Here is a 15,469-nt window from a genome sequence, read left to right on the forward strand (position 1 = left end):
TGCAACGACATTACCAATTGGCGATTGGCTGTTTTATTTCAAAGGCAGGACTTATTCCATCTCCGATTCATAGTAATATGAGTGCACTGTCTTTCTATATATGAAGTCTTTGGTTGGGTTGCTTCACTGCCATTCACAGCTCCTCTCCTGTGGCCTAGTATTTGTAAGTTTTGTCACATTTACGACCATTGTATTGTTGCAGTATGTATATAGCCCTGATTAATGTGTGTGCTGATATTTGTTCTACGCTGTTGAGTTTGTGTATCAGTGAAGATTTAATTTATGCTGTCCTTTTTTTGTTTGTCACTAAGTTGTATGTTTGTGATGTTTGTATTTCCAGGACTTATGTAGTGGGTGTGTTGAATGTGTGGAAGGAGCCTCTAGGCCTGCTGGGATTGTGTCCGCCCTCCTGCCTCTGTGCAATGCAAGAACGCTGGCATCTCTCCCCCATAATCCTCAGCTGCAGGCAAGACCATGATTCACCCTTGGCTGCTGCCAGCCACTCAGGCTAATATGCGACATTGCTGTGTTCGTGTGTGGGTGGATGGGTGGGAGGTGGGATGGAAGCAGGCTGCTTTTGTGTTCTGTTTACATTCTTTTACTGAGGCAGCTGTGTCTGTGTGTGTCTCTGTGTATATATGTGAGTTTGTGATTGTACGGCTGTCAGTATGTCAATACGAGTATGCTTATATCAACTGATGTGTTTCCAAGTGTCCGTGTAGTGCACACAAGAAAAGAATGCACAGTGAAAAAATGTCTGTGTGTGTGAAAGCAATCAGAAGTATATCTGTCATTGTGTGTGAGTGTTTGTTTATATGTGTGTGAAAGAGAGATAGTGAAACACATCTTCAGTTTGGATGCAAGCCACTTACTGGAAATGAAATGGTAGAGGCAGCAGTTTTATTCAAGACAACCTGGTTAGCAAAGCTTTGTTTGTGTTGTCAGATATGCCGTATCAGATGATACAGAAAGTGTTAACTTCACAGTGATTTCACAATTGCCTGAGAGAGAATCAGATGCATCACAGCACGGTCCTTGCATTGAACATAAGTACGGGGCATGCAGCATAGGTGTTGTGGTAGCATTGTGGCGTAGAATAGGAACAAGGTTGCCAATACAAATGGTGAAGGTTAGTTCACAGGTTTGTGTAAGCCAGATATTACTCTAAAACAATTGGGTTTAATAGAGTTTTACCCACCTAGCTACTCTGTAACACTTTCTTTGCAATAAGTGATTGATTCAGTGGCCTAATGGTTTTAGAAAGGCAGTTGCAGTAGCCCACTGGTTAAGGCCCAAGGCTTGCTAATACAAAAGTCAATCCTCGCTATCTGTGGCCCAGACATTGTGCTCTTCTACAACTAACAGTGACAGAATTATTTAACCACTGGTTGCCCCAGTGCATTGTCCTTTTAATAAGTATAAATCCAGCATTAGCGTCAGTTCTGGCAGGTCACGTCAGTCAAGCTCGCATCAGCTGACTCTCAGGTGACTCATGTCTACCTATAGGAATACGGCGCCTATCACAGCATCCATATATAAGCTCCTCAGTATTATCAGTAGCTATCGCTTTTCTCAGGAGCTAATTAAATGACGAATTCGACAGGCAAAACAGCATCATCTCACTAGGAATTGTGCAATCGGGAATTTAGCGAGAGGAATTCCCCACATGGATTTCACCTCTTGACCACACGAATTTGATCAGCATTGATCATAAGCCGCATGATTTGTGACTGAGTTCTCGCATCGCTGCAATTAGACGTGGACTTTATATATGAAATTATAATATGACTCAGTGTTGTAGTCGAGACCAGCTCATTCGAGTCCAAGTCAAGTCCGAGACCAGAGAGGGTCGATTCCGAGTCGAGACCGAGACCAGAGAGGTTGGAGTCCAAGACAAGTTCAAGTTCACATAAGGTTGGGTCTGAGACAAGACCTAAAGAAATCTAAAGACTATAGAATATGAATAAGAATATGTAAATGTTTGGTGGAAACAATAAAATTGGCACCATACTCATCAAATATACCATGACATGTACACTGTATTTTATTTACTTAGAGTGATATTGGTTTAAAAAATATTATCAGTTAAGGGTAAAAAGGCCACATAGTAGGTGGGGTAAAGGTAATTTGTTAGAAAAGATTTCTATTTTGAATAAATGCTGTTATTTTTTAAAATTTTTAAATCAAAGATTTTAAATCAATCGACTGAAAAAAGGATCACAGCATGTTATAAAAAATATTAAGCAGTCCAACTGTTTCCACTTGCCAACTTTGAAAATTAATCATCATATTAGAATGATTTCTGAAGGATCATGTGACACTGAAGACTGGAGTAATGATGCTGAATATTCAGCTTTGCATCAGAAATAAATTATATTTTAAAGTATATTCAAATAGAAAACCATTATTTTAAATTGTAATAATATTTTTAAAATATATATTGCTGTTTTTGATTAGATAAATGCAGGCTTGATGAGCATAAGAGACTTATTTCATAATGCCACATAAGCTAAAAAATTATCAAAAATGGTAATATAACAAAGTCCTTTCACGTCACCATTTCGCCAGCCTACACTTTACATAATACTTTGGCACTTTGGCTTCATTAACTATGATAGTTTCATCAAATAGTAAACGGTGTATCAACACTAAATTAATTGAATACTACTTACCATTAATGCGATTTTTGGCTTTGTTGTCAGTTAACATCCATTTTGTCAGCAATGCAATTTGATTTATAAAATGAGACAAACCGCAGAAATCGCTCGTCTGTCCATGTAATTTCCACTTCACGTTGTCCAATGAAATTTGAACTTGTTGTGCCAGATCACGATTGGTTGAGGTGTTACACATGACAAACCGGCATTGGTGAATTATGTAATATTTTAAATATAATAAATACAATAGATTTTTAATTAAATCGACATGCTAGCTTTGATTATTGATGGGGAAAAAAAGTTTGAAAAATTGTTTGGTTTATTTTTTTCTTCCGTCGAGCCAGGCACTCAGTGAAAGAACCATATAGCTCCAGACTCCAGAGCCTAGGTTTCGAACAGACTGTGGAAAATCAGTCAGTTACACACGCATGGCAACGCCTCACACTGACGGATATGTAAGAATAATAGGAATTTTCTGACTTTTGAGCGATTCGTTACTATTGTACACATTGTCATGTTAATTATAATTCAAATGCATTTTGTTTTATTGACCACAATATTATAATTGCTATTTGCCCCCAAACATTAACATACAGTAATAGTCATGAAATATTTTGAATGGGACTCGAGTGGTCTCGGGAATGAGTCCGAGCCCTAATATGTTCGAGTATGAGTCAAGTCCGAGTCAATATGCACACGAATCCATGACAAGATGGTGGTGTAGTCTTTAATAAAAAAATGAGTTTTGCTAAATGGAAATAGGACAGATGGTCCACACACTGCATTTAAATGAACACGCATTTTGATTGGTAACGACGGTCATATGTCATTTCATGACGACAGACGTAACACGACACTGCATGTCATTATTTTTACGCCAGCTAGAGGGTGCATGACTTTAAAACGTAAATATAGTTCGTAATAAGGTGCTTGAAAAATGACCTATAGACCCTTTTACAGCCCACGTGATCAAATAGTCGCGCGCGCATTTTGGCAACGGAAGTGGTGTTGTTCCCCAGTGGTTCTAACGTATTCATAAGCATCCAGTGATTTATATGCTCGTAATTTCTCTCGGGTGTACATGCTCGGTTTCTCAACTAAATACGTATATATATTTTGGCCACTGTATATTTGGCCATCTGCTAACGTCTTCTATCCACTCCACTATAGTACACGGATCTGGTAGCCGGATCCCATTTGATAAAGTCAACTTTTAAAATAACTTTCTCTGTCTGCGTTGCTTAACCCGCTCCCGTAGTTTGACACGCTGCTGATTCTCGCCATAGTTTCGTTGCCAAAATGCGTGCGCATACGTTGCTACGTCATCATTGTGTACAAACAGTAAAAGAGTCTATAGGGTCGATTTTTTTTGTTCGTTTTTTTTTTTTTTGCTTGTTTGTTTGTTTGTTTTTTTTTGTTTTTTGGAGGACAGTCTGTTTGAACCCTATAGAGAATATTTGGTCTCGCATTAAGCTCAAACTAACTGGGAGACATTTTTCATGAACATTGAGTGAAATGTTTACACTTCTTCCTGTAAAAGCTGTCTGCAAGTTTACCCACAAGGCTCAGATGTTTAAAGAAAACAAAGAGAAAAGCTATCCCTTATTAATTTACTTTATATATTTGTGCAATTCTTGCTAATTTCCTGACCAGTGATTTGTGGTTAAGACCATTAATTGCTAAACGTTTTGACATTTTAGGCTTGGGCCTTATGCCATGCTTTGCTGAATGCAAGAATTCCAAATATACTAATGAGTAATGTTGTAGTATACATGGAGAAAATACATGGCAATGTTCTTCATCACTATGAACTGCAAAAAAAAAAAAAAAAAAAAAACTGTATGAGTGACTGATATGTATGAATACATGTTTTGAATATTCACCTAAAAATAAAATAATTTATCCACCCACAGATTTCAAACTTGCATTCATTTGTGTAACCTGTGTAACCTGTGTAACATTTGTGTAATTTGTGTAACGTGAATGTTAGTCTGTAATCACTAACTTTAATTGAAAATATGCAATAAATGTGGATGGTGTGTATATTTATACATTCAACAATAAAATCTTGACTTGAATGTAATTACACATTCACTTTATTCTGTACAGCCGTGTCTCGTTTTAATGTTCATTTTTGTCTTGATACTGAGTTTTAAAAGTAATATTCAATCCAGTCATACACTTGAGTGTTTGCAGTTCTGTATTAGGCCTATTACAATCTAATGGCTGTCATAAAATATCACTGTATGGCAAAGTATGTCAAAACATGTTAAAACACAACTTTGAAATTGAATAGTACTGGACATACACAATAATGACAAAGCTATAATTAATGAAAATTAAAGTACAATGAATTGGTGTTTATTATTATTATTATTATTATTTGTGTTGCTACTTCCTACCATCTTCATTCAGAGTGCTTGGGGCTTTCCGCATAAGTCATTTGTGAAGTCCCTCCCTTTTGGGTGTGATGTCCTCCCAGATGAATTGGATTTAATTTGAATCGGTTTCATATGTGAATCAGTTTTCTCTCCTACCCATATTAAGAACACTAAACAAATACAAAACATTTTGAAAATGTAGTTTTTCTTTATATGGAAACCCTCCTGTGAACTTTTAGAAAATAACCTTTCTTAAAACATACTTTTTTTACAAACTCACTAGTTAACAGATATAGCTACTGATTAAAAGTTTGGAATAAGTCTCTTTTGCTAAGTAAGGCTGCATTTATTTCATCATAAATACATTAAAAACAGTAATATTGTGAAATTATTTCTGTATTCTGTATATTGCATAATTTGACAAAATTACAGCTAGAATTTTGTCTCAGATTTGTCTCAATCTCATGTCAAGCAAGCTCTTCATTGTACACTATATTTTTGTGAAAACATCTGATTTAAGAAAAGAAAAACACGTAACAGGTTTTAAACATGCAATAATTGTATTTATGATGGAAGTCTGGGACAGCGGAAAACATTAATGTTTATACATAAAAGGTACAAAAACATGTGCCACATGCCCACAGTTGAAGAAACACCCCAGTATAAAAAAAGTGTACTTTTATGACTTGACAATTATTATTTCAGATGAATTTATCTCTCATTCCTTAATGGGTTGCTAAATGGTCTGCAAGTGCAGAGTCATGCTTTTAGTTAACCCTCAAACACTTGAAGCTGGTTGCTAAGATGACAGCACTTTTATCTGTGAAAAAGAGCTGGTATGTTGTTTGTGTGAAAAGAGCCAACACGTTTATTCTGACTGTCCATGTGAGATGAGCTGTCATTCCACTCGTGTGCCTGCATCAGAGAGAGTGAAGAGAGTTAGTGGGTTGTCAGTGGGGAACAGGTCACTCTGTGGGTGTCACAGAGGATGAGGTGCATCCTGCTGTGTCTCTGCCAGCAGATGTCAAAGCCGATATGTTATTGAGCCTGTTTCTCATGAGGGGTGACCTATAATTCACACTCACCTTTCTGTACTTTGAAATCCATTGCTTCTGACAGCTTTGGTTTTGCTGAAGCTTTTTAATTAGCAGTGATGACGGATTCAGCTAAAAAATATAGTAACGATTACATAGCAGCCAACATCTGTTTATCTGTTTCTTTTCTCTGTTCCATCATACCGTCCCTGCTGAAAACAATGAGATATGTGTAACATTTAAGTATATATTAAAAAAAAAAAAAAAAACATCTGCCAAGAACTGCCCACTTTATCATCTAATTTACATTTAAAATGACCAACCAGAGGGTGTTGTTTTCAGTTAGTTTTTCCTCTCATGTTATTGGTACCTTCTTAACATGACTTCATTTCAAGGGGTCCTGAATAAACAGCCTGTGAAATTATCAGTTAGTCAATCAGATGATACAGTTTTTACATACAGCATAATATCTAGATGTTAAGTCTAGATTATAAAATGTAAAATCAAATGCACATGTGGTTATTATTTTTCACTACAGCATGTCAAATGACATGTCTGTCCAATTCTTTTATCAGATAGGTTGCTCCTCGCTCATGAAACTACTGTTGTGAAACTACAACCAATCCCAAAGGTGAAGCAGAGTGCACATTCTCACTGGTGTCTCTCGAAAATAAAATGCTCTTCAGGTCCTCAAAGCTGTGGATGGATCTGTTTTTCTCCTTCGGCAGCAGGTAATTGAATTGGATTTGTCAGATGAGCTGATACAGTAACAGCGTCCATGAGTATTGATCCCTTAGCAATAGGCTGAACCAGAGCCGATATTGCAGCTAAGTGAACTGTAAAAAAAAAAAAAAAAAAAAAGTAAATGCCTTGTTCTCTTCTGGAGAAATGGATGGGTATCTATTTGTAGGCTTAAGAAGACTATCAATGCTTAAATCCAGATATCACATTAAACTAACATGGGGCAGGATGAAGACATTCACAAATGCTAGGAGCAGTTATACCTGATGATCCAAATAGAAGTAAACAAGGGGAATGTAAATATTTAAAATCTGCTTTCCTTTAAATATATTTGATTAAATGTCAGAAATGTATTGTTTCTCTTCTCTTTATGGGGTTTTCTTCAACTACAGGTACTTTTATGCCCAGGGGTTAATTTTTATTAAAAATAAAATATTTGCTGTCATTTCCACCACTTCCAGCAATTTTACCATTAAAGGTAGGGTAGGAAATTTTTTTTATAAACACTTTTTGTTATACTGGTTGAAACTCTCTTCACATCCTGATAGCATTCAATAATAGAAGTCATCTAAATATTAAATATGTAATATTAAAATATAAAAAAAATATATACAGTTGAGCTCAAAAGTTTACATACCCCTTGCAGAATCTGCAAAAATGTTAATCATTTTAACAAAATAAGAAGGATCATGAAAATTGCATGTTATTTTTTATTTAGTACTGTCCTTAATAAACTATTTCACATAACAGTTGTTTACATAAAGTCCACAAGACAAAAAAAAAAAAAAAAAAATAGCAGAATTTATAAAAATTACCCCTTTCAAAAGTTTACATACCCTTGATTCTTAATACTGTGTGTGGTTACCTGGATGATCTACGACTCTTTTTTTGTTGTGTGATGGTTGTTCATGAGTCCCTTGTTTATTCTGAGTAGTTAAACTGAACTCTGTTCTTCAGAAAAATCCTTCAGGTCCTGCAGATTCTTTGGTTTTCCAGCATCTTCTGCATATTTGAACCCTTTCCAGCAGTGACTATATGATTTTGAGATCCATCTTTTCAAACTGAGGACAACTGAGGGACTCAGACAAAACTATTACAAAAGCTACAAACATTCACTGATGCTCCAGAAGGAAACACAATGCGTTAATAGTCAGGGGTGAAAACTTTTGAACAAGAAGTTGATGTGCAAGTTTTTTTTATTTTGTTTAAAGAACATATTTTTTCATTTAGTTCTGCCCTTTGGAAGCTACAAAAGATACTTACATGTTTCCCAGAAGACAAAAAAAGTACAATTTATTCTGTTCATCCAATTCAAAAAGTTTACATCCCCGACTCTTAATGCATCGTGTTTCCTTCTGGAGCATCAGTGAATGTTTGAACCTTGTTTAATACTTGTGTTTGAGTCCCTCAGTTGTCCTCAGTGTGAAAAGACGGATCTCAGAATCATACGGTCACTGCTAAAATATGCAAAAGATGCTGGAAAACCAAAGAATCTGCAGTACCTGAAGGATTTTTCTAAAGAATAGAGCTTAGTTTAACTGCTCAGAACAAACAAGGGACTCATGAACAACTATCACAAAACAAAAAAAAACAGTCGTAGATCATCCAGGTAACCACACACAGTATTAAGAATCAAGGGTATGTAAACTTTTGAACAGGGTCATTTCTATAAATTCAGCATTTTTTTTTTTTTTGTCTTGTGGACTTTATGTAAACAACTGTTATGTGAAATATTTTATTCAGGACAGTACTAAATAAAAAATAACATGCAATTTTCATAATCCTTATTTTGTTAAAATGATTCACATTTTTCCAGATTCTGCAAGGGGTATGCAAACTTTTGAGCTCAACTATATATGAAATATTAAAAAAAAAAAAAAAAAAAAAAAAAACAGGACCAAAAAATTTTCATCCAATCATTGCATTTGGTCCTACCTGCCTGTCAACATATTTATTTCCATAACTCCACACACCCTGTTCGCACAGACATCAGCGCGTTACGTAAGGCTATTGTCACAGTCACCAGCACTAGCACTCCATTTCCCAGCATCCCACCTGTTCCTCACCTGCACACAATCATCAATCACCTGCACCTGAAAGCCATCACCATCGTTACTACTCATCAGCACTCCCTTCATAAGCAGTCACCTTCCTCACCACAGTTGTCTGGTCTTGTCAACTTCTATGACAAGCTCCACGACCCTCTTACCTGTGAGCTACTTACCTGTTGTTCCTGCGTTCACTCCTTGTTCCCCACCGCTCCATTTCTCCATTGTCTCCACGCTCCGCTGTTCCCTTTGGATCTCCTGGAAAGGAAAACGGACAATCACTATCAGATAAGCCCAATATGACTTTCCCATTCCCTGCCTGCTTACCTGGACATTCTGCTCTTCTCACACTTTCCCGTAGTTGTTCAATAAACCGGCTGTTGCGTATATAACTTACCTCTGTGTCCCTCGCCTGAACCCTCAGTCAAACTGGCCGCCGCCATGCCTGAGCACTCGGTTAAGATGGCCGCCGCTACGCCTGAGCCCTCGGTTAAGATGGCCAGCGCCGAAAATGAGCCCTCTGTCAAGATGGCCGCTGTGACGCCTGAGCCCACAGTCTCCAGAGAGTATGGAGGACCTGTGACTGATTGACTTGTGGTCAGAGGCGACTCCCTTCCTCATCCCGAGTCCAGAAGCGACTCCCTTCCTCGTCCCGAGTCCAGAGGCGACTCCCTCCACGCACCGCCATGGCACCCTGAACCTCCTGACCCGCCATGGCTTCCCGAACTGCCTGAACCGCAATGGTCCCCGAGATGCCCGACCCGCCATGGTCACCTGAGCTGCCCATGCCGCCATGGCCCCCCGAGATGCCTGAACCGCCATGGCCACCTGAGCTGCCCGTGCCGCCATGGCCCCTGGGTTCCTGGCTCAGTCCTCGAGGCTGCATAGCTACCTGCACCGTCACGTCACTCTCCTGCTAAGACTCCAGGACATTCCTCCCTCCCCGGTTGTTCCATCTACAGCGCGAGGACGCGCCTATTGGGAGGGGGGACTAATGTCATAGTCACCAGCACTAGCACTCCATTTCCCAGCATCCCTCCTGTTCCTCACCTGCACACAATCATCAGTCACCTGCACCTGAAAGCCATCACCATCGTTACTACTCATCAGCACTCCCTTCATAAGCAGTCACCTTCCTCACCACAGTTGTCTGGTTTTGTCAACTTCTATGACAAGCTCCACGACCCTCTTACCTGTGTTAAAATTGAGTGTTATTGCATGTTTTGCTCAATATTGATATGGGGGAGATCTGTTAGTGTTTAAAGTTGTGTTATTTTGGAATTTTAAAAGGTTTTCTGGTATGTGTGAGATTTTGGGGTTACCATTGTGCTGAAGAGTAGAGTCTGAGGTTACTTTATTTAAAAAGTAACGGCTGTGCACGCTATAGCACAGTGATAGTCTCTTTGGTAGAAGCTTTAGAACATGCAGGTGTGCTTTTGTTAACTAAATTGAAAATATGAAACCTTTAAAATGTAAATAATTATAAAATATAAGAAATGTGTTACATAATATATTTTACTATATATGTGTTTATACTGCATGAGTAAATATATCTGCAATATATTATGCATGCAGTACCATATCTGATCACATATAAATCTATATATTATGAAGTATATTACTGAATATAAAATTACATACATAATGATATATTAGTAAATATATTATCACATATTTTTCAATATATGAAAAGCGACAATTCCTTATGTATTATTCAATATATTGTAATATATTTACGCAATATATTTTTCTGAATATTTTCAAATATACTGTTAAATCATGTAATACATTGATCATTCATAAATAGGGAAATATATTTTCTTTCCATAAGGGCAGACAGTTCCTCCTGAAACAGTTTTACAGTTCCTCCTGAACCAAAACAATGTGCTTATGCTGTGTTCACGCCATGTCATAACCGTAATTACCAGATGGCAGCCCTTGACCTTCTATTCTGAGCTGTTGCTCAGACTTGGATTTATGCATTTCTATGTCAACACTATCAATGCTGAAATTAATCTACAGCAATCAGGTGGTACAAGTAAGAGCTTTGTAAGTTGTTTACATTCAATATTATTGTAATATTATGTGCTTTAAGACATGAGGTAATTTTAATGCAACCTCTCGTGACGCTCTGCAGACTCTCTGGCTCTGTGCGTTCATGTGTTTTGGAGGAGGCGTGGCTTTGAAGACACTCTGAAGCAAGGGCGGGGTTTTATGCTTTCAAAGCTAGCTTGCTATTGCTAGCCTCTCCGAAATTGCTTACCCTGTCTTTAATTAAGTTTTAGCAAAATTTTGTGTACTTGGTTACCAAAGAGAGTGTCAGTTAAAAACATGCTTGAGATGACATATGAAACATATTTTGGTATTGTGCATCTTTTCAAAAAGTCTTTGTACTGCTCACTATTAAGTAGAACTTAAGTGCATCAGAACAGCAGCTGTCAAAAATTACATTAAATAATATTAAAACTTTCTCCACTATATTAAAAAGTTTGTTTACCTATCACAAACATAGTGTGAAAAGACTGCTTAGTATGGAAATTGTACATACATACATATATACATACATAAATGAATAAAATTTGAATTTAAATATATGTTTGAAATTTTAGAAATATGTGCAGGTCAATATAAGGGCTTTGCAGTTAGTATTTGGCCTACAATTGTACTTGCAAACAGATGCACACAGAAAAGCACTGCAATGAATGGCATCAATGTATATATCGGGTCCATGAGCAGATTTCAACATGTCGTTACTTGGGTAACGATGGGTTTGGAAAATGTGCCGTAGACATTAAGTACTACTTATGTGCTTCAGCAAAAAGAGCCATTGTAATTTTAGGTTGTAAATAGGACAGAATATGTGGTGAGGAGAGCAGGTACTCAAGTCTGGAGTGTAGCCCGACGTGCTGATGGGGACAAAAGCCTGCTATAACCTCTGCTGTTACCCTAATCCATCTTAGTAATGCTAAGTGCCCGGTCAGAAGGCTGGGTGTACCATTTTTAAAGTGTCTTTGATAATACTCATCAGGGCATTCTGAACCCCCAATCCCTTTGGTGTCACGATACAAAAAGATCAGAGAACAGGTCAGATATATAAGCCAATATCGTTTAGTAGGTATAGCACTTTTGAACGTGAGGGGGACAGAAATGCCAAACCCATTGTTTTTTAAAGTCTTGAGTCTTCAAGTGCACAAGCCCCTTGAATAGAGAATAACTTCTAGAAAGTAAGTGGCATTCAGTATGTCTGGTAGAAGCGTAGTTGGTAACTGACAAATAGTTTCATGACTCCCCACTGCCTATTTGGAACATGCATATACTGAAAGTACATAATGTGTGAATGTTGCATAAATGTAAAACATCATGTAAGTGATGGACTTACTCAGCTTGGTGGCAAAAGAGTTTTAACAAAACAGACATATGTCCAGTTGCTTCTCATCAAATACTACCAGACATAACCTTTCATAGACATATAGCCTACACTACTGTTCAAAATTTTGGGTCGGTACAATTTCAGCCATTGCTCCAGTCTTCAGTGTCACATGGTCCTTCAGAAATTATGCTAATGCTGAATAGGTGCTTAAGAAACATTTCTTATTATCGATGCTGAAAACATTTATGCTGTTTATTTTATTTATTTATTTATTTATTTATTTTTTTGTGGAAACTGATTAATTTGTATATGTTTTTTTATTTATTTTTTTAATCAAGTTCTTTGAAGTTCAAAAGAATGGTAGTGTAGATTGTTTTATAAACTGCCAAATGTACGGGCACCAACCTCTCATTTATAATTAGTGATGCATAACCACTGTTAACCAATCAAATCAATTAAATATGAACTTAAACTGAAGAGGGTCACTATTAAAAGAAAGCTAAATAATAACACTAAACTCCTAATTGTGGTAATGAAACTCATTATATACTGTGCAATGCACAAGGTATTAAACCAAATTTTCATAATAGCCACAGGATCACATTCAACAGGCAATTTAAACCTCTTGCATAATGACTAATTATTCATTTCCAGTTATAATGTGCCACATAAAATCAAACTTTGATACAGGCAGCTACATGTGGTGACCTAACTTTACCTTAAGCACATGCGTGCTGTGAGTTGTATTTATTAAGTCTTGGTGGCTATTTTATTTTGTGAGTTTTATCAGACATTTAAATCTTATTTCTTTATGACCTGCTTTGTGATTCTGTCTTATAATTATGGTACGTTTTTCAAGTCATCATCACACACATTCAAAAGGTTAAATGCAATTTTGCCACCTTTAATAAAACCTGCTTGACAAGTATTTGACTTAATAATTTTTGTGTAAACCACCATGTTTCATTTTCTAAACCAGATGAGGTTCATTGACTCCTTCTAACCTGTTTAAATTCAGCTCAGTGTTCCCATATATACGTTCCTTCATAAACACCTCAACAGGTCATGCTTGATCACCTATAACAGAGCCACTGAAATTCTAATGCACTGGAGTGACTGCAAATACCTTCTGCTGAATAATGCATCGCAGATCTACATTTCAAGATCTGAAGGCATTTCGTGTAATAATTTTCAACCTTGCAGTTAGTCTTCACTTTGTTCCCAAATACTATATGCAAAGAGGTGACCTTATGATAATTCTGTCCATCCAAACTTACATTTATGATGTTGAAGGATCAATCAAAGACATGATTAGCATATGTGAACATTCCTTTAGAGCAGTTTAATATTTCCTTAATTAATGATGTTTTTATCAATGGACTACTGGAATATGCATGCAGAACCTCCAAGTTCTATGTGCCTAGGTAAAATCCAAAGGCAAATGGTAAATGGTAAATGGTACGCTCACACGGGTAAGGCTGTCCCTCATAAAGCCTGCTAACCTTCAAATAAGATTGAAGGAGGGTAGGCTTTTCTCTTACTCCTTACAAGTGGTTCAATATATATGGAGTGTAGAACTTTAAATGCAGCCCACCACAGAATGATGCTTTATTAACCACAAGGGAAATTGGAGCCGTGCACATATCTATTTGAGAAGGCCCTTAAAACCAGGGCTGATCGTAAAGACTTTAACTGTCTTGGATTGGGCCACAGCACTTTAGAGAAATATTGTGCAGGAGAGTTCCCAAACAAGAAAGAGGACAAATGCACAAGGGAATTTGTCTATGCCACTGTGCTGTCACTGAGAGGATGGTGATAAATGAACTCAGGGAGCTTACTGTAATGGTGGCAAAGCCGCGGAGGCACGTGAAAGCATGCGTAGCCCCAAGGTGCATGCTTGAAGAAACATTTTGATGTGCCATTGCACACACACACATACTAATACATGATAAGAAACACATTCACCTTAAAGAGAATAGTCATGTGGGCTTGGTATTGTAACTTACAAATGTTCTGTTCTGGGATTTTGCCTTCAAGGGCATGATCATCGTAATAATACTGACCATTAATTTTTCTCTTAAGTGTAAAAGGATTTTAATTTCTCTCACTCTCTCTTTCTCTTCCTCTTAAAGGGATAGTTCACCCAGAAATTAAAATGTTGCCATCATTTACTTTTGTCATCTGTAGAGCTCACAAAAATATATTTTGAAAAGTGCTTGCCAAGAGTGAGTGAATTAGTAGGCAAAAAGCATCTGGTGATTCCACCAACTTGCTACATTACAGAAAGCTTTTTCATTATATGTTACTGTCCCTTATCAAAATACAGCATGTAAAACTGACATATATGAAATGACACATTTATCTTGCTACTTAGCAACTTAGACAGCTCCAAAAACGTGTTGAATTATGCTCATGTCAACGAGCAGACCTGAGCTGAAACTACATTCTAAATTGACAGGATCCTACCTGTTTTTGTCTATACAGTGAATGTCATTGGGGTCCAAAACAGCTTTGTACTCTGTCGACTTTCATTATATGAACAGCAACATCAACAACAACAAAAAATATTCAGATATATTTGAATAACTCAATTTTGACAAAAATGTCAGATAGAACCTTATAATTCCAAGGGGACAATATGTTCTTTCGTGTTTCACAGATTCATACAGGTTTGGAATGACATGAGAATGTTGGAATAGCATAAATGATGAGATTATTTATTTATTTATTTTTTCCATTGCCGTCCTCTCCATCATGCAAATACACAAGCTTTTTTACCATTTGATTGTGGATGAGGTTAATAGCTAGTTATTCTCAGCATGCAGAATCTTCAGAATCTTCTTTGTGCTGTTTTTATGATTTAAAAGGTTCCTCTCTTGTTGGAAATTGGAGATAGAAGAAGCTACAAAGCAACTTTTTTTTTTTTTTTGATCCATAAATCGTGTGAATCAATCAGCATATCTTCCATTGGCCAAGCAGCTGTCTATTCTTATCAGTCGGTCACTCATAATTCTGAGTGCAGTTGAATGCTATCAGAAAGTCTTGTCTTTCTCCTCCTCCATCATATTTGCATTTTCAATATGGGTGGTTTTAGAGATCAAGGCAGCAGAGAGGGATTTTGCCAATTGATTTCCACTGTCGTCATTACCGGCAGACCGATACAGATAGCAGAGAAGGAACAGGGATTTAGCTGGAGCGTCACACTTCCTTAGTGATTTGGCTTGTTAGGGTAGTGTTT

This window comes from Ctenopharyngodon idella, chromosome 7 (genome assembly GCF_019924925.1).
Source record: "Ctenopharyngodon idella isolate HZGC_01 chromosome 7, HZGC01, whole genome shotgun sequence".
NCBI lineage: Eukaryota > Metazoa > Chordata > Actinopteri > Cypriniformes > Xenocyprididae > Ctenopharyngodon > Ctenopharyngodon idella.